The 26,059-nt window shown below is 47.3% G+C and overlaps 1 protein-coding gene and 1 pseudogene across 1 annotated transcript in view; both read left to right on the forward strand.

Moving 5' to 3' along the window:
* Pebp4 (phosphatidylethanolamine binding protein 4) overlaps positions 1 to 26,059 on the forward strand; it is a 217,710-nt gene that overhangs the window by 94,777 nt on the left and 96,874 nt on the right. The gene's annotated exons all lie outside the window — the stretch shown is intronic.
* LOC110325684 lies at positions 15,770 to 16,260 on the forward strand (annotated as a pseudogene).

The raw sequence follows: 26,059 nt of genomic DNA on the forward strand, positions 1-26,059 counted from the left end.
AAATAAATAAATAAATAAATAAATAAATAAATAAATAAATAAATAAATACCTTCTCTCAGTTGACAAACATCTGCCTGTAGTTGCACAGGTGACTGGAGAAATGGCAAGGGAAGCCCCACCTTGGGTTTTCCTGTGCAATTGTTTCCAGGGCCACCGGAGCTGTCTGGTTAACTATTCCCATGGCACCTGCCTCCCCCCTCCCACCCCCTCCTGCCACCACTTTCCAATGGCATTTTGAGAACACTAACTTTGAAGATGGAAAAGTCAGACCCTCCCCAAAGAAAGTGATTTTTATAAATGTTGCTTCCAAGTGGTTCTTGGAGAAGTGAGAGGATCTCTCTTGTCATGTCCCCTTTCACGGAGTCACTGTCACCTTTGTCTTAGCTGCTTTCCTCACACTGTGACTAAATACCTGACCAACGCAGCTTGGGAGAGGGAAGACTTATTTTAGCTCAGGGGTTTCAGGGGATACAGTTTCTCATGGTGTGCCGGCTTAATGGGGGTTTGTGGCAAAGAAAGGGAACATGTAACAGGAACTCCTTACATTTTGTTTGAGATAGGGTCTCACTGTATTTATCCTTGGCTGACCTACGACTCTCTGTGTAGGCTAGGGTGGCCTTGAAATCACAGAGATCCACCTGCTCCTACCCCCTACCCCGCTCTGCCACCGGATGCTGGGATTAAAGGTGTGCCACACACATTTTAGTACATGAAAGAGCAGAGCTCAGATGGGAACCAGAGTAGGGTGTAGATCTCAGTGCCCACCCCTTAACACATACTTCCAAGAGGACCAGCCTCTCCACAGCCCCCTGAAGACCAAGTATCAAGCACACAAGCTGGTGGGGATGGGTGACGGGAGTTTCACATTGAAACCGTATCAGTCCTGTGTAGAAGCTCTTCAAGCCCCCCCAGTGACCTCAGGAGTGGCCCCCGTCAGAAGCTCAGGCCACCACTTGAGGGTCTTTCTAAGAAGCATTCTGTGATCATCTGCAGAGAGGCTGCCACTCGAAAGCCCCAAAACATCTACTTGAGAAGGAGCTCAATGACCCCTCCCCCTTTCTGTCTGTCTCTGTCCCTCTCTCTTCTAGATGATTCCATACACAGGTAGGCCGTATAGTCAGTCCTTGAGCACCATCTCCATGTTCCTAGAGCCAGGTCTCTGTTTTATTCCCAGCTATTAGAAATTGTTTTTAGCAAAGCATGTGTGTGACACTTAGATGGAGCAACCCGTTACCTAGGAAACTGTCCCTCTATACATGCTTCGCTGCCTGGTATCATTTGGATCCAGCTGCCTCGATTGGCCTTTTTCCTTAGCCTTTCTGCGACCCCCCTTTCTCCCAATTATTGTGCCAGATGCGTAGTTCCCAACCAGGACCAGCTCTGTAATTTGTGGGGTTCACTGTAAAATAGTCCCCCATTCAACACCGATTGAGGTTTCCTAGATAACCGACCATTAAGACAAGCACTGGATGCTGTGCGTGTGGGGGGGGCACGGGGGGGGGCGGCTCTGTGAGGCGGCACAGGCTGTGTGTGCGAGTGAGGCACAGCCTGCTTCTGAGGTGGTCAGAATGGCCCTGCACAGTTCTCATTTGTCTCTGTAAACTGACTGGGCTCCTGGCCTGGTGACAGAGGCATATGCCTTCCATTTTATCACAGTTGTGTTTAATTCTCTCTCTCTTTTTTAAAGGCTTCCTCTAACGACACATAAATGTGGGGCTTCTGAGTTTGTAAGGACCAGAGACCGCCTCGTATAACCCTTATTTTATCTGCTTGGGATATTTTCCGTCTCCTTCGGTCTGACAAGAGTGTCGGATTGGGACTCGAGGTCCCCGTCAGGCCTGGACTGTTAAGTCTGTGAGTGCCGCCTCTGGCCAACACGTTCTTTGTGAACCTCCTCAAAAAGAGTCACCACGTCCCCAAGAGTCCCCAAGCACATCCTGACTGAACCACCCACAGGTTTCCCCAAAACCTTTTGGAGGGATTTGTGTCTCCAGCCTGTCTCACTTTTGAGGTTCACCAATGGGAGGAACTGCCCCCCACAGTGTGGGTTAGCAGTTCTTTTCATCTGTCAGCTAGCTGCTTCTTTAAGTCTTTCTAGCCCCGCCTCCCAGAGTTCTGGGGGCCAAGACTGTGCCCCTTATCTCTTGGTAATGTGAAGCACAGGTACATCTCAACTTCTGTTTGTTGGTTCTCACATCATCTTTGTATCATTCTGTAAGACCCCCTTGGGGATGTCCCTCTCCATGGACCAGGGCTCCAAATGAGCACAGAGCCTTCAGATTCTGGGCTGAGGTGCACTGGTGACTTAACCACTGGATCTCAACCTTCCTTTGTCCTCTTGGGTTGCAGGAGACCTTTGGGCCACTGTCTCCTGGGAACCCTCTGTAGCCACTCCCACCTGGCATTGACCTGGCTTTAACCCACTTAACTTCTCTGCCCTCTCAGTGAATCCAGACTTACATTCATAAGGTGACATTTCCACAGGCCAAGGATTTCCTGTGGCGTATCCAATTTCCTAGTGGTCCGATGTGAGGTTCCTTTCCTGACCGTGCACATAAAGGAGAATTAAACTCAGAGGAGCATGCAGAGAAGAGGTGCAGAGAAGGAGCCTTGCTTGTTGGTATCTTTAAATGTTCTCTGCCAGTGACAAAGTATTTAAGTCAGCTTGTGAAAAGCCTTTGTCTTGTTACACAGCCCAGGCTGGCTTTCCCCTGGAGACCTTTCTTCCTCCCCCTTCCCAAATGGCGGTGCTTACAGGTCCATGCCGCCACACCCTGCTTGGAGTTGGCTGTCTATGGAAGAGTTTTTTCCACTGTGGTCAGCTTCTTGGCAGGGTGTACTCTTTGTTCTCTAGCTTATATGCTTGATACCAGCATTCAGCCTGCATGATCACTCTATATCCTGTGTGCATCAGGAACCATGTGCCGGTATCCATGTGTCACTTACTAACAGGGCCGTGCTCTGAGGAACGAGTCTTTAGGCAACCCCATCATGGTGTGACCATCCTAGAGTGTACTCACTCACACTAAACCAGATTTAGTGTAAGCAAACACGGCTTGTGCCTTTTCCACGCAATCAAGAGACAAAGAGAAGGGCTGGGTGTGGCGTGCGCTCCTTTAATCCCAGCACTTGGGAGGCAGAGGAGGCAGGTGGCCGGCCTCTCATTAAGTGTGGGGCCAGTCTGGTCTACATAGCTTGGCTCCAGGGCAGCCAGGGCTACACGTGTGACCCTGAGTCAAACAAACAAACAAACAAACAAACAAATGAGAAAAGGAAAACAGGAAGAAGGAGCTGTGGAGGCGGCCAATGGCCGCACAGCATGTGCTGTTTGCAATTGTATGAGGGGTGCGTATGTGTGTGGGTGCACTTGTGAGTGAGGATGCACATGCACACGGACAAACACTTGGATGGAGGTCAGAGGTCAACTTTAGGCGTCACTCCTCAGACGCCATGTTCTTTGACCTTGTCCTTTGAGAAAGAGTGTCTTATTGATCTGGGGGTTGCCACGGAGGCTCAGCTGGCTGACCAACAACCCTAGAGATGTGCCTGTTGCCACCCTCTTAGTGCTGAGATTACAAGCATGGGCACCACATGGGCTTTTCTATGTGGGTCCTGGGGTGTTGAACTCAAGACTCTCATGTTTATGAAACAAACACTTCTCTGACTGAGCCACCTCCTTAGCCGTCCCTGGAGTTTGGTTGTTGTTATCTTGTTTGTGTTTGGTTTTTGTTTTGTTCTTTGCCAAGAAGGACTATACCTGAACATAACAATGAGAGTGGATATGCAAAGAAGAAACTGTATTCTTTAGTATCATTAGGGACCATAGGCAATTGTCTATACCATTCTTCATAGGAGTGATAACACAGCATCTTTGCTTGCACGCCACCAAAGTGAGCACACTGGTTATACAATACACATTTTTTCTTTGAAACAGGGTCTTATGCTATAGCCAAGCTGACCTCAACCCTGATATCCTCCCATCTCAGCCCCCAAGTGCTAGATTACAGGCCTGCACCACAGCGCAATAGTGCCAGAGGAATTTTTCAGCCCCGTTATCATATTAAGAGATTATATATCTATGTGCAGCCTGTTGATGGCAGAAATACCATGCATAGACATTGTCTCAAGGGACCAATTCTCTCTCTCCTCAGTCAGATCTGTGAAAAGAGCAGGTGGGCTTTCCTAGGACCCTGACACTCTGGGCAGTGTCACTTCCAACTTCTTCCTCAGAGATGCAGGTTGTTCTGGGACCACCACCTGGTGGGGTCCAGGTTTCAACCACACCTCCAATAAAGTCCCTGAGATACCCAGGGACTGTTATAAAGCCCAAGAGCAGTCTGGTCACATCAGCAGGTGAAAAATAGGCAGAATCTGTCTCAACATTTTTGTGCAAAGTTTTTGGCAATGTGGTAAGCACCAGTAGGCCTGCCCCTTCTCTGGCCTATTCTCTGAACCCTTCCAAAATAGTTATTTAAATCAATTTTTTTTTTTTTTTACTTATTATCATTGTGTGGGAGGAGGGTGTAGAGGCACATGTGCCACTATGTGTGTGGAGGTCACAGAGCCACTCTGGGGAGTCAGTTCCCACTTTCTGTGTTTCCTCCACAGGTTTGAAGAATCAAACCCAGGTCCTCAGGCCTGCACAGCACACGTGTTTGCCCGCTGGTCCATCTCACAGACCCTGTTTGAATCTTTTGATGGATTTAGAGAGCAGAATAGTATGTCTTATTCCCATCCCCCAAAACACACACACACAAAATTTCCCCCCCTCAGCCTGTGTCTTATTTACAATGGTCTCATCACATTCTGTGAGTTTCTTTGAAACACTCTCCTGACATTGGAAAAAGACGAAGAAAGCACACAGCTGGCTTCATCCACACGCTGCATCCTCTCTAAGAATCCAGGGGTGCCTCCTCCCAAGAGGGGCTGGGGCCATAGATTAGCTCTGTCTTCAGCCTCAAGAGATGAGAGGAGACCGTACGAGTTGGGTAGCTCACGTATAGGAGCTGGGTAGAGAAAGGGGAGGTGTCAGAACAAGTCCTAACTGGGAGTCACAGACCTAATTTTACATCCCACGGGGAGAAAACCCCATACCAGGTTCACGCTCAAAGCATGTGGCACCTGCCAAGATTTGCTGTGCGTGTGTTTAATAAAGTCTGTGTTTAGTACACTAGGTTCTTTGTGTTAGTCACCCCCGCCCCTGGAAGAATCTGGATATTTTGTAGTAACTCATCCATTGCCCTAATGTCTCTCTAAGGTTCCCCCTCACTAACTCTGTGTGTGGAGGAACAGAAGCCCAGACAGAGCCTGCTCTGAAACACAGACTCCTCCTGCCCTCGCCTGTCCTGGTCCTCTGTCATCCCTTCCTGGTCGTGTCACCTTCCAGAGCCCTGAGCAGGACATCCAGGGTCCAGTCAATGCCCCGTCTCTTGCTGAGGGTTCTGGCCTCCCTAGCGCTTCCGCTCAGACCAAAGCGTCCCCACCTCAGTCTGTCCAACCGTTCGTTCGGCCACCAACCGTGTCTCCAAAAGGCTGAGCCACCAGCCCAGCGACTCACTCACCCCGTGGAGCTGGGCTTGGTCACCCCGATGAGTGTGAAAAAACGCCGCCTTTGCAGGCCGGAATCCGAAAGAAATTGGAAAGCTACTGCTCTCTCTATTCCCACTCTCTTCTCGTGTTTGCTGTTATTTTTTAACACTTTTTTTTTCCCTCCTCAGAGAAGCACTACCCTCTTCCCCAGAGCTTGCCTGTAGCGAAGGCATGGTCTGTACAACTGCAATTATTTCAGGAACAGATGGAGTGAGGAGCAGAAAGTCTGTTAATAGTAATAGAAACGCTACATGTTAACCTGGACAGCACACGATGACAGTCCCATGACTACCGTTCTGTTCCCACCAGCTGGGCACCCAAAGGAGGAATGAGATATTCACAAACAGACATCAGCCACGTAGCCACCTAAAGTTAGAACTCAAATTCCTTCACACTAGGGGCCCTGGAGACCCGCAGCGGCTTGGGCCTGGCGCAGAGGAAGCAAAGCCACACAGCTCAGCGCAGGCCTGACAGGATAGCCCGGGCTTGGATTTGGGCAATCGCCACGTCCTGGGCCGACAGAGTCACGGGCCTGGTTTTCAAGCAAACGTTCAGTGTGCTGGTGATAGTGGAAGCCAGTGGGTCAGTGATTTCAATGGATACTTGGGCGGGGGGGGGGGGGCAGGGGACTTCCAAACTGCTCTTGACTTCCTGGGGGCTGGGGGAAAGCGGGCCACCAAAGCTCCCCAGTGAATGGCCCAGTGCAGGGCCTCACCCAGTTCTGGAACCAAAAACATCGCTTCACCCTTACTAACATGTGGGAAACCAAGTCTTATCCACAACAGGGGATATCGGTAAATTTATTTCAGAAATGCTTTTTAAGCACCTACTGTGCGTGGAAGAAAATCGTCACCTAGGAAGAGGGACTCTGACCATGAAACGTCTCCCACCGGCTCTTAGGTGGTGGCACCATTATTTGGGCAGGCTCCACAGCCTGCAGGAGGTGGAATCTCACTGGAGGAAGTGGGGTCTGGGGGTGAGTCTTGAGCCCGGGCCCCACTTCCTGTCTGCTCTCTGCTTTCTCTCAGCTTCCACTACCTCGTGTTCACGCCAGCATCCCTTCCCCGCCAGGACGGACTGTATCCCCTAAAATCAAAATGAAAGGGCTCTACTTCCCTGAGTAGCTTCTGGTCAGATATTTAACCAGAATAAGTAACCCTAGGACAGCGCTGTGCCTATATAGGCACAAATGTAGCTCAAGATGTGGACACGCCCATCAAACCGGCAAGCAGGATGCAATTGGGCTTCATTTCTCTGGGTCAAGGGGCACAGAAGACCCCCACGGGGAGAAAGTGGCATGAAGGATGCTGGAGATAGCCGGGTGAGCTGAACCAGGTCTCCCACGCCGGGATGGATGAGAGCTGGGCATAGTCTGAGGTCTGCGGCCAGTTGCTTTCTAAGGGTATCCCAGGCAGCCATTGTCACAGCCAGGCCTGGACATCTTTTCAATTATAAGTCCAGCGACCTTGGGTTGGCACCAGGTTGTGAATAGCTACCCACGTAAGGGAGCTACAGTGTAAATCCGGTTGGTTTACTTGCTCATTGTTGAGAATAACTGTACCAAGATCCCACTGGGCCACTCCCCTAGCCAGCAAGGGCCACTTGAGTGGGAAAAGGGGAAACTAACCGCCAGGAAGCTGAGGAAATTGTGGAGACACGAGCTTCCCCAAACCTCTCAGATGTGTCAGCAGGAATGGAGAGGAGCCAGGGTGGATCGCAGACCTTAAAAGTCCACAGAAGGAAGAATCCAAAGATTAGCACTTGATGACTAGTGGTGACATTGCTATTCGTGAGAAAAGGCAGAGGACGAGGAAGGATGAGCCATGGTGGAGACACAAACGTGGCCGTGCAGCTAGATGTGGCACAGTTGCTGCCCTGCCCTTCCCTGTCCTCTTTTTTGTCTCCGCTTTCCTCTGCTCCTGCCTCCTGGGCAATATGGATGCTTTTCTCAATTTGTCAATCAGCACGCAGTGATTGTTGTGGTCCGCTCAGCCGCTAATGAGACGTTGACATTTAAATAGATCACTTGGCTTTATTAACAGAGAAGTTTCAGTGTCCCAGAGGGGTCCGAACACTCCAGCTATAAGGAAAGGACAAGAAAGTGAACTGACCAGGATTTGAACTCATCACTAGGCGTGCCTGCAGCCTTTTGGCGTACGGCCACGTGAGCTGAGAGGAAACGCCCCTTCCCCTGGACATCTTGAATGGACAGATGCTATAGCAGGGACCAGTGTCTCCAGAGTATTAGACAGCACAGCTGAAAAGTGGGGACTCCAGAACACATTACCAACAAGTATATCTTGGGGGTCCGTATTGCTGTAAGTAGAAGTCAACTCTGATTGCTAGGGTGTGGCTCGAAGGCAGTGCACATGCCTAACATGGGTGAGGCCCTCGATTACAGCTCTAGTCCAAAAAAACATAGACCCTCAAATCTGCCCACTGTCCATCTGTCCCTCCGTCCCTCTACCCCCTCACTCCCCATGCTGTGTCTGTCTGTCCCTCTGTGTTAAAGAAGAGGGTGAAGTTTAGAGACCTGAGACATGGATTGGAACTTTAAAGGAGGTCATTTGTTCCTCGTGACTAGAATTTTCTTGGTCATTTGACCTGCACCAGGTTCTATTCGGAGCCATTTGTTAACTCCCGATATGCATATTGACTTAAGAGAAAAGAATTATTATTTTACCCACCTGGTAAAGAGTGAACATGGTGCCCAGAGAGTTCAGGCAACTTGCCTGACTGACCTGACCCTGTGTCACCTGCCACCACCAACCCTTGATTCTCCCTCATACTACTTCTCAGGTAGGGCGTGTGTCAGGTCTTTAATTCAAGCACTCGAGAGGCAGAGAAAGAGAGGGATTGCCTTTTTTCTTTTTTAATAGATATTTTCTTTCTTTACATTTCAAATGTTATCCCCTATCCTGGTTTCCCCTCCAAAAACCTCCTATCCCATCTCCCCTCCCCCTGCTCATCAACCCACCCGCTCCCACTTCCCTGTCCTGGCATTCCCCTACAACTGGAGTATCAAGTCTTCTCAGGACCAAGGGCCTCTCCTCCCATTGATGACCGACAAGGCCATCCTCTGCTACATATGTGGTTGGAGCCATGTGTGTTCTTTGGTTGGTGGTTTGGTCCCTGGGAGCTCTGGGGGTACTGGTTGGTTCATATTGTTGTTCCTCCTATGGGGCTACAAACCCCTTCAGCTCTTTTGATCCTTTCTCTAGCTCCTCCATTGGGGACCCTGTGCTCAGTCCAGTGGTTGGCTGCGAGCATCCACCTCTGTATTTGTCAGGCCCTGCTGGAGCCTCTCAGGAGACAGCTGTATCAGGCTCCTGTCAGCAAGCACTTGTTGGCATCGACAATAGTGTCTGGGTTTGGTGACTGTCTATGGGATGAATCCCCAGGTGGGGCAGTCTCTGGATGGTCATTCCTTCAGTCTCTGGGATTACCTTTTCGTACTGGAAATGTAGCTCAGTCATAGAGTGCTTGTCTAGTCTATGACTTCTTAGACTCTATTCATCCCCAGCATTGCAAACACACACACACACACACACACACACACACACATACTTTTTTTTTTTTTTTTATGAAGATTCACACTTCTATCCCACCTTCTCCTGGGCAACACCCATTCGTCTGCACCTTTAAGCTGGAATCGGGCGGGGCCCTTCCTACTGTGGCTGTTGACACATCGCTTCCTCTGTGGTTTGAGAACCACTCAGGCCAGGCGTGTTAGTTAGGGTTCTATTGCTGTGAAGAGACACTATGACCACAACAACTTTTATAAAGGCAAACATATCACTGGAGCTGGCTTACAGTTTCAGGGGTTTAGTTCATTATCATCAGGGCGGGAAGCATGGCAGCATCCAGGCAGACATGTAACTAGAGACAGAACCGAGAGAGTTCTACATCTTGATCTGCAGGCAGGCAAAGGAGACTGTGTGCCGCACTGGATGTAGCTTGAGCACAGGAGACCTCAAAGCCTGCTCCCACAGTGACACACTTCCTCAAACAAGGCCACGCCTCCTAATAGTGCCACTCTCTATGGGCCAAGCCTTCAACACATGAGTCTATGGGGGCCATATCTACTCAAACCACCACAGCGAGTATCAGATATACTACAGAGCCGTCAAAGACACTAGGGACTTGTGCTCAAACAGAAGGTAGCTGGAGAATGTGTTGACTCTGAGAGTCTGAGGCTACTGTGTGTGAGAAGGATGGGGCTCATTCTACAATCATGCTTGAAGAACGTGTATGTTTCCAGAAAGCTTTTATTGGCTCTGTGAGACATGGCTATTTATAAGGATCTAAGAGGAACCCAAGAAAGTCGCATTCCTAGACCATTGAGGGGCACCCAAGACCCAGAAGCTGTAGAAGATGCTAGACAGCCCTTGTTAGGTTCCCAATGGAGACACACAGCCCTGGTCATTCTAGCACTCCAGGATTCTACAGTCCATCCATTCTGAGAGAGCTCAGTCCTCCTAGGGATATGGAGAGAGAAAAGGGGAAGCTGCGTGTGGGATGCCACAGTCTGTGTTCACTAGTGTTCCCACACTTGAGCTTTGAGAACCAGACATTTAGAAAAAGTTACATCAAGATAACCAATGCTCTAGGAACCTCTGAGATCAGACACTGTGACACTTGTTCATGAGAACCTAACCTGGCCCCCTAAACATTGCTAAAAAAATATCTTATGCTTATAATTCACTCTATATCAAGAACAATCATGTGGTGGGAAGCAGACACTGTGACTGGTTTTCAACGTAGTAGAACACGCCCCAGAGAGGGTAAATGGCCTTCATTTTGATGAAGAACCAGGGTTAGAAGTCAGGTCCCCTGGCGCTGACTCAGGCAACCTCTACACATCAGCATGGCTTTCAGACAGACAGCCTCTAGTCCCTACTTGCCTAAACAAGCATGGGAAGTGGGCATCTATGTCACTAGGAATGTGTAAATCCCTGCAACCCAAGCTGAAGGGTTCATTGCATACTAAGAGTCTAGGGCAACATTTCTCAACCTGTGGGTCGTGACCCCCTCCCCCCACTGAGGCTTGAATGACCTTTTCATGGGGGCCACATACCAGATATTCTGCATATGGGATATCTACATTACTAGTCATCACAGTAGCAAAATTACAGCTATGGAGCAGCAACGAGATAATTTTATGGTTGGGGGTCAGCACAACATGAGGAACTGTTATTAAAGGGTCCCAGCATTAAGAAAGCTAAGAATCACACAGCTCTAGGGGCTGGCCACCTTAAACAGATTCAAGATCCTCATGCCCTTTTTTTTTTTTTTTTTTTTTTTTTTTTTTTTTTTTTTTTTTTTTTTTTTTTTTTTTTTTTTTTTGCTTTTCACTGTCAGTACAAGGAACTTCTTCTTTGTGTTTGTCCCCTCTTGGTTGCAGGATGGCTGCCACACACACACATCACAGCTACATCCCAGAAGGAAGGCAGATGGGCAAAGGAAAAGGATTCACTTAGTAACGTTGCCTTTTGCCTGGGGAGAGACCTCCTCCCCAGAGACTTTCTTTGACATCTTGACCACATGATGCCTTACTTCATTACAACAGGTCCTAGGAAACCTAATATTTCATTCCCCCTGCCTCTGGAACAGAGAAAGGGAGGGAGAGGGACAGCTGACGCACAGTGTGATGGTTTGGATCTGAAGCGGATCCCTTAGGCCCATGCTTTCTGCATTTGTCCCTAGCTGGTAGCACTGTTGTTGGAGGCTAAGCATCTCTAGGTGGGTGGGGTCTGGTTGGCAGTCCATAAGGGGTTCACCTTTGAGGGTTAGAGCCTGGCCCTTGGTTCCAGCCCCTTTTATCTGCCTCTCATAAGGAGGCTCTACTACAGCTTCCTGCTGTCGTGAATTTCACCTGCCTTCATGGTGAATGTCACCTTGCCTCAGAAGCCATGAGCCAACATGACTCTTTCCTCCCACCAGTTGTTTCTATCCAGGATTTACCTGGTCATGTTGACATCAAAAGTCAGTAAACACACACAGCACCACTTCCCAACATGTCGAAGTGTGATGGTTACTATTCCTTACCGACTTGACCGGATTTAGAATCGCTATTGGGAACCCACTTCAGGGTATATCTATGAGGGTGTTCTCAAAAAGGTTTAACTGTGAAGGACACCCACCTCGGGGACATGGGGTGTCCCCCATTCCATGAGCTGGGGTCCTGGACAGAAAAAATGAACTGAGCAGTGACATTCATAGCTCTCTGCCTCCGCCTCACTCTCCTTCACCAGGATGGACCACATCCTCCCAGACTGTGAGCTATGATAGACCTATTAGCTTGCTTGTATTTGGTCATTGTCATAAGAGAAACAATTAATCCACAACACATGATGGGAGTCCCAGATTCTGGGTGGAGCCTCCCCTGTTCACCCATCATGGATACTCCTTCCTCAGCACTGGGCAAAGAAAGGGTCCAATGGACTAGGAGCTAGTCCTGGTATGGAAAGGCTTGGGGCTTCAGGGCAGTGCCTAGCTGATATCCTGTTAGGCTCACTTCCCAGTGAGGATCAGCTGCTCACTGCAGCCTCCCAGGAAGGAGGTTCTTAACTAGATTTCCCATGCAGAACTCTGTGGGGGTGGCTCAAGCCTCTACCCACTGCAGGCTAAATTTGTGTTCCACCCATCATCATCACAAGCCGTGGGAGCCCAGGGCAACTGTGTTTGTACTTCAGCTGTTCCATGGGTGCTCAAGTCCTCTCCCAAGGACCACAGCTGAGTCCCATGGGAGGCGTACTTCCTTATGAAGAAGACACAAGCTCCTTTCACCCCCCCCCCGACCCCGCCCTGCCCCAGGCAAAGTGCCCTGAACAGGAGGAAAGGAACCTGTGTGGTTATGATACGAGACTTGTTGAGGACTTTGAGGGAACCAGACTTTAGGGCTGTGGTTCTTGTGCCTATCTCTGTAATGATAACTCCCTTGGGAGGGTGCCAACTCAGTGCCAAAGCCTGGGTGTTTGTAAATCCAAACATCTGGCAGGGAAGTGGAGCCTAGCCCTGGCACTCTGAAAACCACCACAGGTGATACTCAGACCCAGGCAGGATTAGGCATCATCTTGGAGAACAGGGCTCTTTAAGGGCTGGGGACAGGGCTCAGTGGGTAAAGCATCTGCCTAGCAAGCATAAGGACCTGAATTTGCATCCCCAGTGCCCACTTAAATGGCAAGGTGTGACATCTATAATCCTGGTGCATCAAGGTGGAAACAGAATCTCTAGGGCTCATTAAGGAGACAGTCTAGTCAACTGGTGGACTCCAGGATCAATGTGAGACCTTGTCTCAGAAAACAGTGATTCATCGTTGACCTCTGGATTCCATAGTTGTGTACATAGATAGACAGACAGACAGACAGACAGACAGACAGACACACACACACACACACACACACACACACACACTAAACTTGACCGTGAATCTGACCTGGCCCTCTCAGCCCAAATTCCACTGAAGGAATGCTATAGGCAACAAGCCACGTACAAGGTCCTTGGGAAATGGGAACACATGTCCCATGTCCCTGTAAGTCCCCACTGGACTTCATAGACAGTTGGCACGAGACATGAGTCAAGAGCCCTGCTCAAAGATTGACCTGGGGCTGGTTTTACTTGAGAGTGGCAAGACAGGCAAGCAGAAAGGACTGTGACCGAGGAGTAAGCTTTTGTCTCAAGACACAAAGTGCTGCATACCAGGAAGGGTCACACAAAGAAGCGGGTGGCAGGTCATGAGGCAGAGGGAACAAGGCAGAAGAAGCATTGAGTCTTGGTGTGCTTGCTGTTGCTATAACCAAATACCACGGTCTCAGTAGCTGTGAAGGGTAGAGCTCTCTTTGGCTCATGGTTCTGGAGGCTGAGAACACGGTAAGAGCATGTCACACCATGACACTATCTTTACAAATCCATTAATGTCATCCTAAGGGCCTTGCCCTCACAATCTCATCTAACCCTCCTTATCTCCACAGGCCCCACCTCCAAACTCCATTAAGCTTCCACCACTCAAATGTTGAGAGATCCCTCTCCATTACAGTTTTGCCAGATAGGGGAGAGCAAGGCAAGCATTCGGACAGGGTTAAGATCGACCGGCTTAAACAGTTCTGCTGGATGCTCGCAAGCCCACCCCTCTGCCGTGCTAGTCATAGTTTGTAAACTGGAAACAAACATGATCAACCATGGAGGAATTGCCTCCATCAGACTGGCATACGATCTCCTGTGCCATTATTCTCTTACTTGCTAATTGATAAAAGAGAGCCCAGCCCACTGTAGGTGGTGTCCTCCTTTGGCAGGAGGAGCTGAGCTACAGAAGAAAGGCAGCTGAACAAACCAATAAGCAGCGTTCCTCCATGCTTTTCTGCTTCCAGCTACTGCCTTGAGTCTCTGCTTTGTCTCCCCTCACGGATAGACGTTAACCTGTAAACCACACAAGTCCTTTCCTCCCCAAGCTGATTTTTATCCCAGGAACCAAACACGAACCAGAACAATGATTCCATCGGGGAGAGTGGCTCAACCTTCTAAGAAAGGTGGTTGAGGTTGTGAGCCTCAGCAAGGTCGGCTTGCCTTTGAAGACCGTGTGTGTTCTCTTTGAGAAGTGGCCAGCTCTAGCAGAAGCTGTCTCTCCTGGTCATCAAAAGCACCAGAAAATAAGAGACAGGGTCAATACGGGCTTCATCTTTTCAGTGATTCTAGGACTCATGACTGTCCTAAGGGCTACTGAAACATGCTCATAATCTGCCCCAGGATTATGTTGACATCCCTCCTTCTCTCTGGGGAAGAGGACTGTATAAATGACCAGGTGAGAGGAAGGGGCACTGGAGAGGCTCACGTTCATATCCACGTTGGCACAACATTGACTCAGCCTTGGTATCTGTCTTAGTCAGCTTGGGCTGTGTACTATCATTTTGTGCTACTGTGACCAAAAGACCTGGTAGAAGTGACCCAGGGGAGAAAGAGTTATTTTGGCTCACAGTTTCAGCCCACTGTGTTGGGGAGGCAGGGCAGAGAGGCTCCATTCATGGTGATGGCGGCATGTGCTTTGCTTGCTTTTACTCCGCTTGATTCCTTCCCCTCTTATATGCTCCAGGATCTCCTGCCTAGGGAATGGTGCTGCCCACAATGGGCTAGGTCTTCCCACATCAATCGACTTAAGACAATTATCCACAGACCACCTAATGCAGACAGTCACTCATTTAGAGTCTCTTCCTGAGTGATTCTAAGTTGTGTCAAGTTTAGCAGAGATAACCAGTACACCACCCTACACATAAATCCCTCTCCACACATCTCCCCAAGAGAAATGAAGACAAACATGTGCACCAAGACATGAAAGTGTTCATGTCTGCATCACTAGTACTAAACAAACCAACCTAAGTCTCCCTTAACCAGATAAGCAAAATGTCTCCACATGCAGTAAGATGCTTTTCTGAAAGAAGGAAAAAAAAAAAAAAGGAACTGACAGATATTGATATGTGGTGCCATGTGGAAGAACTTCCGAGAAGGATGCCAAGAAGAGAAGCTACGCACACAAGACCACATGTGACACGATTCCATTCATATGGAATGCTTAGAAAAGGCAAAGGGAGATTTGGGGGTGCAGAAAACAAATTAGTGGCTGCATAGATCTGGGGAAGAAAATAGGCACAAGGTTATCTGGGAGACAGAAATGTTCTCAGTGTGGCATATAGATAGCTCTACAACCGTTGTTCAATTACAAGAAAGTTGCTGAAATATATGTTGAAAGAAGTGGACTTGTGATGTGTCAGTTATAATGGGTAGCCATATTTTAAGAATTCATCTGGGTGCTGGGGATGTGGCTCAATGAATAGAGGGTTTGCCTAGCATGCATGAAGCCCTGGGTCTAGTCTCCAGCAGTGTAACCAGCAGGGCATGGTAAGACATGCCTGTAATCCCAGCTCTCAGGAGGCAGAGGCAGGAGGAACAGAAGTTCAAGATGATCTTAGGCTGTATCAAAAGTGTGGGGTCAAGATAAGCTACATGAGACCCTGCATCAAAGCAGGAAAATTAATCAAGCAACAATAACAACAAAAAGCACATACAGCCAAGTTCATGCTTAATTCTGCTTCTAAGTCATCGGCATGACCCCAGACTTCATCCCCCAACACCTTGTGCATGCATGCTTTGTAACAAGGTTTGACTCTAGTATTTTATCCTTTAAAAATGGAGTACAGGAAAACAGCAGACACTCTGACGGAGCGTGCTTACCAAAAGCAGCCTACAATCTTCCAAAGCGAGAAGCATGTTTTTCTGGGAGAAAGTGGCAGAGGAAAAACTCCCCCAGTACTACACAAACATCTCTCTAGGCTTCAAGATGCCCAAGGAGTCCATCCAGGGCAGCTACGTAGACAAGAAATGTCCCTTCGGTGGTCATGTCTCCATCTGGGATCGGATCCTGTCTGGTGGTGTGACCAAGATGAAGATGCGGAGTATCATCATCTGCTGGGACTATCTCCATTACATCCGAAGGTACAATCACTTTGAGAAGCATCACAAGAATGTGTCTGTGCCCCTGTCCCCCCTGTTTCAGAGATGTACAGATCAGTGACATTGTCACTGTGGGAGAGTGCAGGCCCCTGAGCAGGACTGTTCGCTTGAGTATGCTCAAGGCCACCAAGGCTGACGGCACCAACAAGCAGTTTCAAAAGTTCTGAGGGGACTCTGGCCAGTTCCCTGGAACAAATAAAAGAGTTATTTTCCAATTTTTTTTTCTTCAAAATGGAGTACGCATTCCCAACCTCTCTGCCATGAGGCCATCTCTTGAAAAGTCTGCATGATTGAGAACAAGCCTGAAGGCCTGCTTCTTACCGCATCTTCCACCTTACATTGTAATTGAAGTCTGGGTTTTAGCAGGTCCTGTGTTCACAGGGCTCCAAAAAGCCAAATGACAATGTAGAAGCCTCACTGTCCCCACCATCCTATCTGCCCCTAGCACTCTGCCACTTGGCTGATCATTTCAAATATGTCCCTGCAGTTTCTGAATGAGGAATGTCCCCCGTAGTCTTGGGCATTTGAACCCCTGATCCCCAGGTGGTGGCGCTACATTCAGAGCACAGCCTTGCTGGAGGAAGTATCTCACTGGGGCAGATTTTTGAGTTCCCAGTTGACTGCTGTTGCCACCATGCCTGGTGCCTACTGCTATGACTCCTCACCACGATGCTCCCCTATCCCTCCGGAACCACAAACCCAAATCAACGCTGCCTTCCATCAGTGGTCTAGGTCGTGGTGTTTTAGCATGGCAACATTAGAGTCACTATTTGTTTATTCAAAGGCAAGCAAGCACATTTGAAGAAATACCTTTAACTGCTAACATGAAAGTAAGATAGTCCCTCATCTTGCTTTTCCCACTCAATCCATCCTGGAGATCTTCCCAAAGCACACACAGGACATTGTGCAGGTGGGGTGGGTGGGCAGTGCACAGGTGCATGTAAGTGTGTAGAGGCCAGGGGTCCATGTTGATCATCCTCATCAATTGTTCTTCATTTATGTCTGGAGACAGGTTTCCCCTGAAACCAGGAAGTCAGCAATCGGGTGTGTCAGGATGGCCAGCAAGCCCCAGGGATTGTCCTTTTCCTGCCTCCCCAGTGCTGGGATTATAGGTGCACACTGCTACACCGACTCTTTAAAAGTGTAGATGCTAGGGATCCTAACTTAGGTCTTCAACGTACACAGCAAGCTCATTGCCAACTGAGCCATCTCCCCAACCCTCTTTGTATTCTACTTCATTGTGTAACTAATACTTTATCCACTTTGCAATGATTCACCCTCAACTAATGTTTAAGTTACAGTAAAAGTTTATTGCGTTTTAGGCATCGATTAGCAATTATCCATAAGCCCTCCTACCAAGCAACCTCTGTTCTCTCCTCTTTTGCCCGTTTGTCTGTTTCTGCTACCACACCCAGATGGAATCATTTATTATCTGATATTTCATGACGGTTTCTTTTATGAAGGCTAACACCCTCAAACTTCACTCATGTAATCCGCATATTACAGCCATTCCCTTTGAAAAGCTGAATGAGAGTCTGTTGTGTATATAGATGGCCAGTGATTTACAAAGGCTTGACTAAGGCCTTTTTTTTTTTTTTTTTTTTTTTTTGGCTTTACGGCAATATGAAAGTAATATGTGTTGAATGGAAAATCTGACTTTTTACTGCTCCCAAGCTAGGGATAGCATGAATTCTATCTTGTGATTCCCCAAATACAAGTGAATGTACATTTTCTGAACACATTTAAGCTAAGCTATTATGATTGGCAAGGTTACATATGATAAAGGCATGTTCAATTTTCAGCCTGATCTACTTGCCATGGTTTATTGTGATATAACCCTATTACAAGCTAAGAAGCATCTACAAACACCATTGTTTCTCCGTGGACATTTGTATGACTCTGTATCCTGGCTGCTGTGACTTGTGCTAGGGGGACACAGGAGCATAGTTATCTCTCAGAGACCTGGATTCCAGTCTTTGGACAAACTCCAGAAACAGGATCACTGGATTATATGAACAGGCCCGCCTTTCTAGTGCCTAGAAAGCTCAGGATTCAAATGTTAGAACCCAAATAAAGATCATCTCCCTCAGCCTCTTTGGGTTTTTTTAGGAAGAAGCCAGAAAGAGATGGCTGAACTTGGACCCAGGTCACTGCGTAACAAGCATCTTACTAGGTCACTGTGATCCTGCTCCCCCTACTCAGTCCCCAAGAGGTCTCTAGCAGTCCTGGGCTGGGCCAGGTCGCATGTAGTGAGTTCAAATGTCTCTGAGGACAGCTCCGTTCCTTACCAGTTTGTTGCTCATGACTTTAGCTAGGAGGGGAAAGATGGCTTTCTTCAGGGTTGACCCCTCCAGGTTGACCCCAGGCCTGTCCACACATTATAATTTCCTGCCGCCGCCGAGGAACAGCTGCCCAGTGGGCTCCCACTGTTTCAATGTTGACTGTACATCCTTTCCCCTCCACTCTGCTTACAGAAAGGGTTGGAAGAAAGTTTCCTCTTCTAGAAGACCGGCTGGCCTCTTCTGTTACCACACTAGCCTGTAAGCGCCACAGTCAGATCTCCCTCCAGTTGCCTGGCCCAGATCTAGAAGAGCTTGTTTCCTTATTTCCCCCTGTGAACAACCTACATACACTCTGTCTCTCTCTGTCTCTCTGTCTCTCTGTCTCTCTGTCTCTGTCTCTCTCTCTCTCTCTCTCTCTCTCTCTCTCTCTCTCTCTCACACATACACACACACACACACACACACACACACACACCCCTCCTAAATATTTGCTAGGAGCTTCTGTTGGTAGTCAGGGTTGTGGAAAGTACCACGACACATTGTGACCTGGGTCCCTTAAAAGAGCTCTGCAACCTCATTGCCACAAAGCCCTTCCTTTTCTGCTGAGTTCCTGAAAAGGTTGTCTCTGAGGTAGCAGGGAGGTGACAGTGTTTGTCTAGTTTCTGTTGCTCTAACGAAATATCCGAAGGCGGGGACGGTTTATAAAGAGGAGAGGATGATTTGGTTCAGCATTCTAGAGATTCAAGGGCATCACAAAAATGTATCCTTGGTGCTGGTGAGGACCCTTTAGTAGACATCACCATGCCAGAGAACATGCAAGGATCACATGGTGTGTTGCCTAGGTTTATATCAACTTGACAGAGCCAGAGTTATCTGTAAGGAAGGAGCCTCAACTGAGAAAATGCCTCCATAAGCTCAGTCTGTAGGGCATTTTCTTAATTAGTGATTGATGAGGGAGGGCCTGGCCCATTGTAAGTGATGTCATTTTGGGCTGGTGACCCTGGGTTCTATTAAAAATAAATAAATAAAAGCTGGCTGAGCAAGCCCTGGGAGCAAGCCAGGAGGCAGCACCCCTCCACGGCCTCTCAACCAGCTTCTGTGGTCCTTCCCTGCCTGAGCTTCTGCCCTCCTCATCTTTGATAATGAACTGTTATGTGGAGCCGTGAGTGAAGTAAACCCTTCTCGTCCAAGTTGCTTTCTGTCACGGTGTTTCATCACAGCACTAGTATCCCTAACTTAAGACAAGTGGAAAGAAGACAGCCAGAACGCAACTGGGGACTCACTGGGATCTCATGGATGAATGGCCCTTAGTTCTAATGGACCACAGTACCATCACAATGCGGACCAAAATGGAAGCATAGGAAGTCTTGGGGGATGGATCACACTCAAACCACAGTAGTTGTTGGAGTGACCCCTAGCAGATGAGCACTGTGGGGAGGTCCATGCAGCACAGAGCCACCTACAAAGACTCTTGGCACAGTGAGCAGAGAGGCCAACAGTTGCATAGAAGAGCTACAGCAGGGACAGGGATGAACTAGTAGGAAAGCCAAAGGATGAGGACTGAAGGGAAGCCCACGACTGGCAAGAATGCGCCTGGATGCTGTCTGAACAAGAAGGAAGATTCTGGAACTTTGTACAGTGGCTTTATCCCCTCACCCCCCACCCAGGCCTAAATATTTTAATCAAAAAAAAAAATGGGTTTTGTTTTGTTTTGTTTTTCTCAGAAACTCTAGAAAATATAGAAAAGCATAAAGACGAAAAAGATTCTGAATTATTCCACCCCTAAGAGAGCTGTCAGTCGCGTGCATGCATATGTACTCCCTGGCTTCCTAGTCTTTTCATGACTTGTGTGGTGGCTTGAATGGGAAATGCCACCCATTGTCTCACGCATTTGAACACCCGGTCGTTGCCCAGCTGGTGGCGCTGTTTTGGAAGGCTGTGGAACCCTGAGGAGGAAGAGGGTCACCCTGAGGACTCAGAGCCTGGCCCAGCTTCCTTGTGCCTCCAAGTAAGGAGAGCCATGTGACCAGCTGCCACCTGCTCCTGCTTGCCCCCAATGGACTATATCCCCTCGAATTCTAATCCCAAATAAGCCCTTCCTCCCTTGAACTTATTTATTTATTTATTTATTTATTATTTATTTATGGGTCAGGCATTTGTCACAGTGACAGGAAAGCAACATGGAGGGTAACTAAAGATAGGGTGTGTATGTTTTTGATAAATGTTCTGTTCCTTCCTTCCTCTTTAAGAAGACAACGAACTTGTGGGGTTCATTGGTTTTTCTAACTCATCCTTTGATCCTACGTATTTTAAAACTCCGGGGATAAAATATTAAACATACATATTTATAGACAAAGGGTTTGATTTTACATTTTGCTTGTATTCCATTGTTAGTAAAAGTCAACAAATTGTTCCTACATGTATGGATCGCTTGTGTTTCTTATTTTTAAAGTTGACGTACTGAGTATTGTCTATTGTACTGGATTATTAGTCTGTCCTTTCTTTCTTTTCTTTCATTTTTATTTTCTTCTTGAGATAAGGTTTCTCTGTGTAACAACCCTGGCTGTCCTGGAACTCACTTTGTAGACCAAGCTGGCCTTGACTTCACAGACATCCACCTGCCTCTGCCACCTGTGTGCTTGGATTTAAAGACATGCACTACCATACCTGCTACTTGTCCTTTTCTTATTGATTCAAAAAAGTACTTCGTATATTAAATATCTTTTCATAGATTTTATAACTATCTCTCCTCAATTTGTTGTCTTTGAATGTTATTTAACATTTTTTCTGCCATATAAAAGACTTTAAAATATATCCAGTCAGATGATATCAATCTTTTCTTTCATGCCATTTACTGTTAACAGTTTGGTATGTATTTCTCCAGACATTTTTCTGTGCATATGGAGATATATCTATAAATATATATATATAGCTAGATATATAAAGTTTTCCTCACATTTAAGATGTCATGCACACTGCTCTGCGACTTGCTTATTTCACATTAGTGATATAAAGATCTCACTCCAATAGTGTGTTCTGTTCCACGGATTCAATGTTCTGTTATTAAACCAGCTTCTAGAGGTAGTCTTTTTCACTTTCATATTTCATATTTAAATATGACAGCTTTCTGATGCCTGAAAGAAACAGAGACCTCAATTTATCTAGTCCATGGAACGAGCCAATTAACTCTGTGCCAGCTAATTTTAGCTGTAAACCTAGCACAACATAGAACCACCCAAGAAGAGAGAGAGTTTCAGTGAGGGACCACACTGGTCTGCGGGCATGTCTGTGAGGGGTTGTCTTGATTGATAACTGAGGGGGAAGGACCCAGTCTGAGTGTGGGCGATGCCAATCCATGACCTGGCCCTTAACTGTGTAAGACAGTGAGGAGCTATCTCAGCAGAGGAGCAGGCAAGGGTGGCTGCGTTCTCCCCCGCGCCCTTGACTGTGGGTGTGATGTGTCAGAAGCTTGAGTCCCTTAGTCCCAAGTTCCCCAAAATGATGGACTGTCACCTGGGAACCAAATAAGTCCCTTCCTCCCTTAGGTTGCTTTTGGTTGGGGTGTTTTATCACAGCCACAGAAATAAAGCTTTGACATTGCCATAATATTTATATAAATTAAATTGGTTTGGTTTTTTTTTTGTTGTTGTTGTTGTTTTCCTGAGACAGTCTTGCTATTTAGCATTGGCCAACACCAAGCTGGCCTTGAGCTCATTGAGATCTGCTCTGATTAGAAGTGTGCGCCACCACATCTGACTCCCTACACCATTAATAATAACACCCACCCTTACCCTTCTGACTTAGCATATATATATTAAATAGCAAGTATTAAAAACCACTATCATATATTAAATATACAGATTGAAACTCCAGTTTCTCACTATGGGGTCTCCTGTGCCTATCTTGCAGTGCCATGCTGCTCTAACTATTTTAGCTTTGTAACATATTTTTATGTCTCCAAAGTCAATGCCATCCCAATGTCATCTTTCTCAATGCTGCCTCTGATGATTTTTTCTTTTAATTGCTTGTTCCTTAAATTTAATTGTAAGTCTTAGAATCATGCGTGAAGTTTGCAAACTATTTACTTAAGATTTTAGTTAAAAATAAAATAATTATTAATGAATTAATTAAAGCCTTTTCTTGAAGTTTTTGTAAAATACTTATTTCAGCTTAAAAGCAGAATATGTCTCTCCAGCTACTCAATTTTGTGGGTTTTTTTTTTTTTTAGTAAGTCTTACATTTTTAATCATGTTTATTCTGAGACAGTTTAGATTTTTGTTACAGCTGTAAATGGGATTTAATGGGGTTTAAAAGTACATTTCATTACTATTATTAGTATGTAGAAAAGTTTTATGTGTTTTAGTATCAGCTTGCTTCACTTTTTTTTATTGGCTTAGTTGTTTTCAGGGTTTCTGAAAAGGGATTCTCACGTAGACAGTCATGTCGTTTGTGACTAAAAAGGAAGGCATGGGAGGTTCAGGGGATTAATTTCTTCTTTCACAATAACCGTACTTTGTTTGTTTGTTTGCTTGTTTGTTTTCCTTACTGTTCAGCTAGAACCAGTTCTGGAATGCATCAAACATGCAGGCTCCTCCTTCTGTATAATCCTCAGGGATTATACATGCACGCGCGCGCGCGCGCGCGCGAGCACACACACACACACACACACACACACACACACACACACAGGTACCTGGCGTTTCCCCTTCTTATCTTTCCTTCCTGAGTCCTTGGAGACTTGTTTGAGCTTATCCTTGAATTCTCACATGTAGGCTTCTACAGTGTCTAATATGTGGCTCGCTGTTCCTTTGGGGTTTTAACACTTAGCAAACCGTGCTTTTTATCTCTTTCTTTAGAGTAATGAGTGGCCCCCTAGGCCATTTCCACAGTCTCTGTAGATCAACATCTCCCCAGGGCCACCCTGGCCGGCTCAACTCCATCCACCTAGAGTCCACGGCTCCGTGGCTCCCTAATTCTCAACTAACTCCCTTCTCTGCCATCTTGTCTCCACACTTGCTTGAATTCCTGGGCTTTTCCTTTGATTTCCCACAAGTTATCCCTGGATGGTCTTCAGCATCCCCAGATACGTGATAATTTCCCAAGTCTTGGGAAATGCACGAAAAGGCCGTTTCTGCCTGTCTCTTCCACCACCTCGCTTGCCGGCTCATTGTCTCCTAGCTCAGCTCAGCATGATCTTGCCCAGGAGAAAATTACAGACTCACTTTGGGCATCTCTTTCCCAAGCAGTCCCATGCCTCCACATGCTCCGTTTGTGTTGCCTGAAAAGAGATTTTTCTGACCCCTTACCAGCTTATCATTCGAGATCGAACTCAATCCTGTAATCCTACGGTAGAAAAATTCAGGCTGCCTTCCTCCACATTCCCTTAGAGCTTCATAAACGCTCCTCTGCTAGGATGCTTTGGACAATGCGGAACACTTATGTGTGTGTCCGGGTCAAGAAGAGGGCCAAGATGCCTGTAACCCTCTCCCATCATCACTTTCTTCCTCCTTTCTTCCAGAGGAGATCACCAGCCTAAATCTTCATCGGAGTTAAACCCAATTGCCACGGTTAACCAGCACGCTGCTGTAGAACAGTATCCCATTCTTCTCCCTATCCCCAAATTACCCATAATTCCTTCCTCCTAATAACCTTGCCTCTAATCACAAAAAGTTATGGGCAATCAGAAGACAGTTTCAGGGTTTGTTACTGTTGCGTCTTCCACTTCTGCGTCTGTCCCTGCTCATAACAAAGACCCAGTCTCTGGTTTTGTTCTGGGTCCTCTGACTTAGCAGAGACTTGGCTTTTACAATGACCCTTTCTCCTCTCTGCCATCTGCACCCCCTTTCTACTAGATGATTCCAACTGGTTTACAATCATTCCCGTGTATTACCCACCAAATAAAACAAAATAAAATAAAATCTCTTGAGTCTCTCTTCTCTAGTGGAAGCCACTCAATGTCTCAGCTGTGCTCCACGCCATCTTTAATAGCATCTCCACTTCTGCTCGACCCATCTCTTCTCAGCCCCTCCCACTCCTTCTCACCCCAACCCCACCCAGACAGGTCTTATTACCAAGATAACAGTTATCTCCCACATTGTCAGTTCATTTGGTCATACCTGGGTCCACATCTTGCTCTTCTGGAACACAGTGGTTCTCAACAAGTGGGCAGTAACCCCATTAGGTGTCAAATGACACTTTCATTAGAGTCTCACATCATAGATATAAATATCAGATATTTACATTGTGATTCCCAACACTAGTATCAACAAAAATAATTTTATAGTTGGGGGTCACCACGATACAAGGAACTATATTAAAGGGTCACAGCCTTAGGAAGGCTGAGAAGCATCTAAAAGCATTCAATGTAGGTTAACCCCCAGCCTACTTCTTTACTTTTTGGTGATTTTATTTATTTATTATTTAGTGTGTGTGTGTGTGTGTGTATGTGTGTGTGTGTGTGTATGTGTGTGTGTGTGTGTGTGTGTGTGTNGAGAGAGAGAGAGAGAGAGAGAGAGAGAGAGAGAGAGAGAGAGAGAGAGAGAGAATGTGTTTGAGACAGGGTCTCAAGCTTCCTATGCAGTTGAGGATGTCCTTGAACCTCTGATCCCTCTGCCTTTGCTTCTTGATTGGTTGGATGATAGACGTGGATACTATGCTCCCTTATGTGGTGCTTGGGGGTTACATCCAGGGCTTCCTGTATGTTAGTCGAGGACTCTACCAAATGCCTCACACTCTCTTTCTTGGGACACATGTGCTCTCCAGGTCTCACTTCCCTCACCTGCCTCCATCTCCTTTGCCAGGTTCTTCCCTGTCAGTGTTTGCACAGTCCAAAGCTCAGTCGTGAGCCCCCTCGTCAACTCTCGTGTTCTGTCACATGCTTACAGATGCCATGTCCGTGGCTCACAGATGTGCACGTGCAGTTGGCCCAGTGATGACCCTTGAACTCTAGCTCCTGCTCTGCAGGCTTGGGCTGTCTTCTAGCCTACTTTTCAAACTTATCAGAGCTGCAACAGAAAGCCAATGCTCTCCTCCGAACACTCTCCCCTCCTAATCACTATGTTCATTGGCCCAGTTGCCAGCCAAGCACGGTGGCCCACGCAGGTAATCCCCAAACTCAGTGGCAAGAGCAGGAGACATGTGAGTTCAGAGCTAGCTTGGGCTACACAGCATGACCCTGTCTCAAAGACAGAACAAAACAAATAGCCAGGTGCCCAAGCTGAAGATGAGAAGTCACTCCTGAATTTCTTTCTCCACGCCCTCCTCTCTGTCCTACTATCCAGGCATCAGCCAGCCCTGCTGAGTCTACCTGAGGATGCTTCTGTGAGCCACCTCTAGGTTTCTGGTTCTGCCTCTACCATCGTCATCCGACATACCATCATCCTTTCCTAGGTCCTGCCCCCTCTTGTATCCCCTGCTTGCCATTCCTCTACCTGGCAGCCCACCTGATCTCCCAGAACACCTAAGACAAGGAATCACACTGTCCTGTGTGACTCACTCCTCACCTATGCCTAGAAAACCTATGCCCAACTACCACCCTCCACTCAACGTGCCCACTCCTCCCCTTGTCTGCCCTCAGTCAGGCCACAAGTGTTCTTTCTACAAATATACCAGGAAAAGCCTTAGGGCGCTCTGTCTCTCTCTCTCTCTCTCTCTCTCTCTCTCTCTCTCTCTCTCTCTCTCTCTC

Source organism: Mus pahari, chromosome 8, assembly GCF_900095145.1.
Source record: "Mus pahari chromosome 8, PAHARI_EIJ_v1.1, whole genome shotgun sequence".
NCBI lineage: Eukaryota > Metazoa > Chordata > Mammalia > Rodentia > Muridae > Mus > Mus pahari.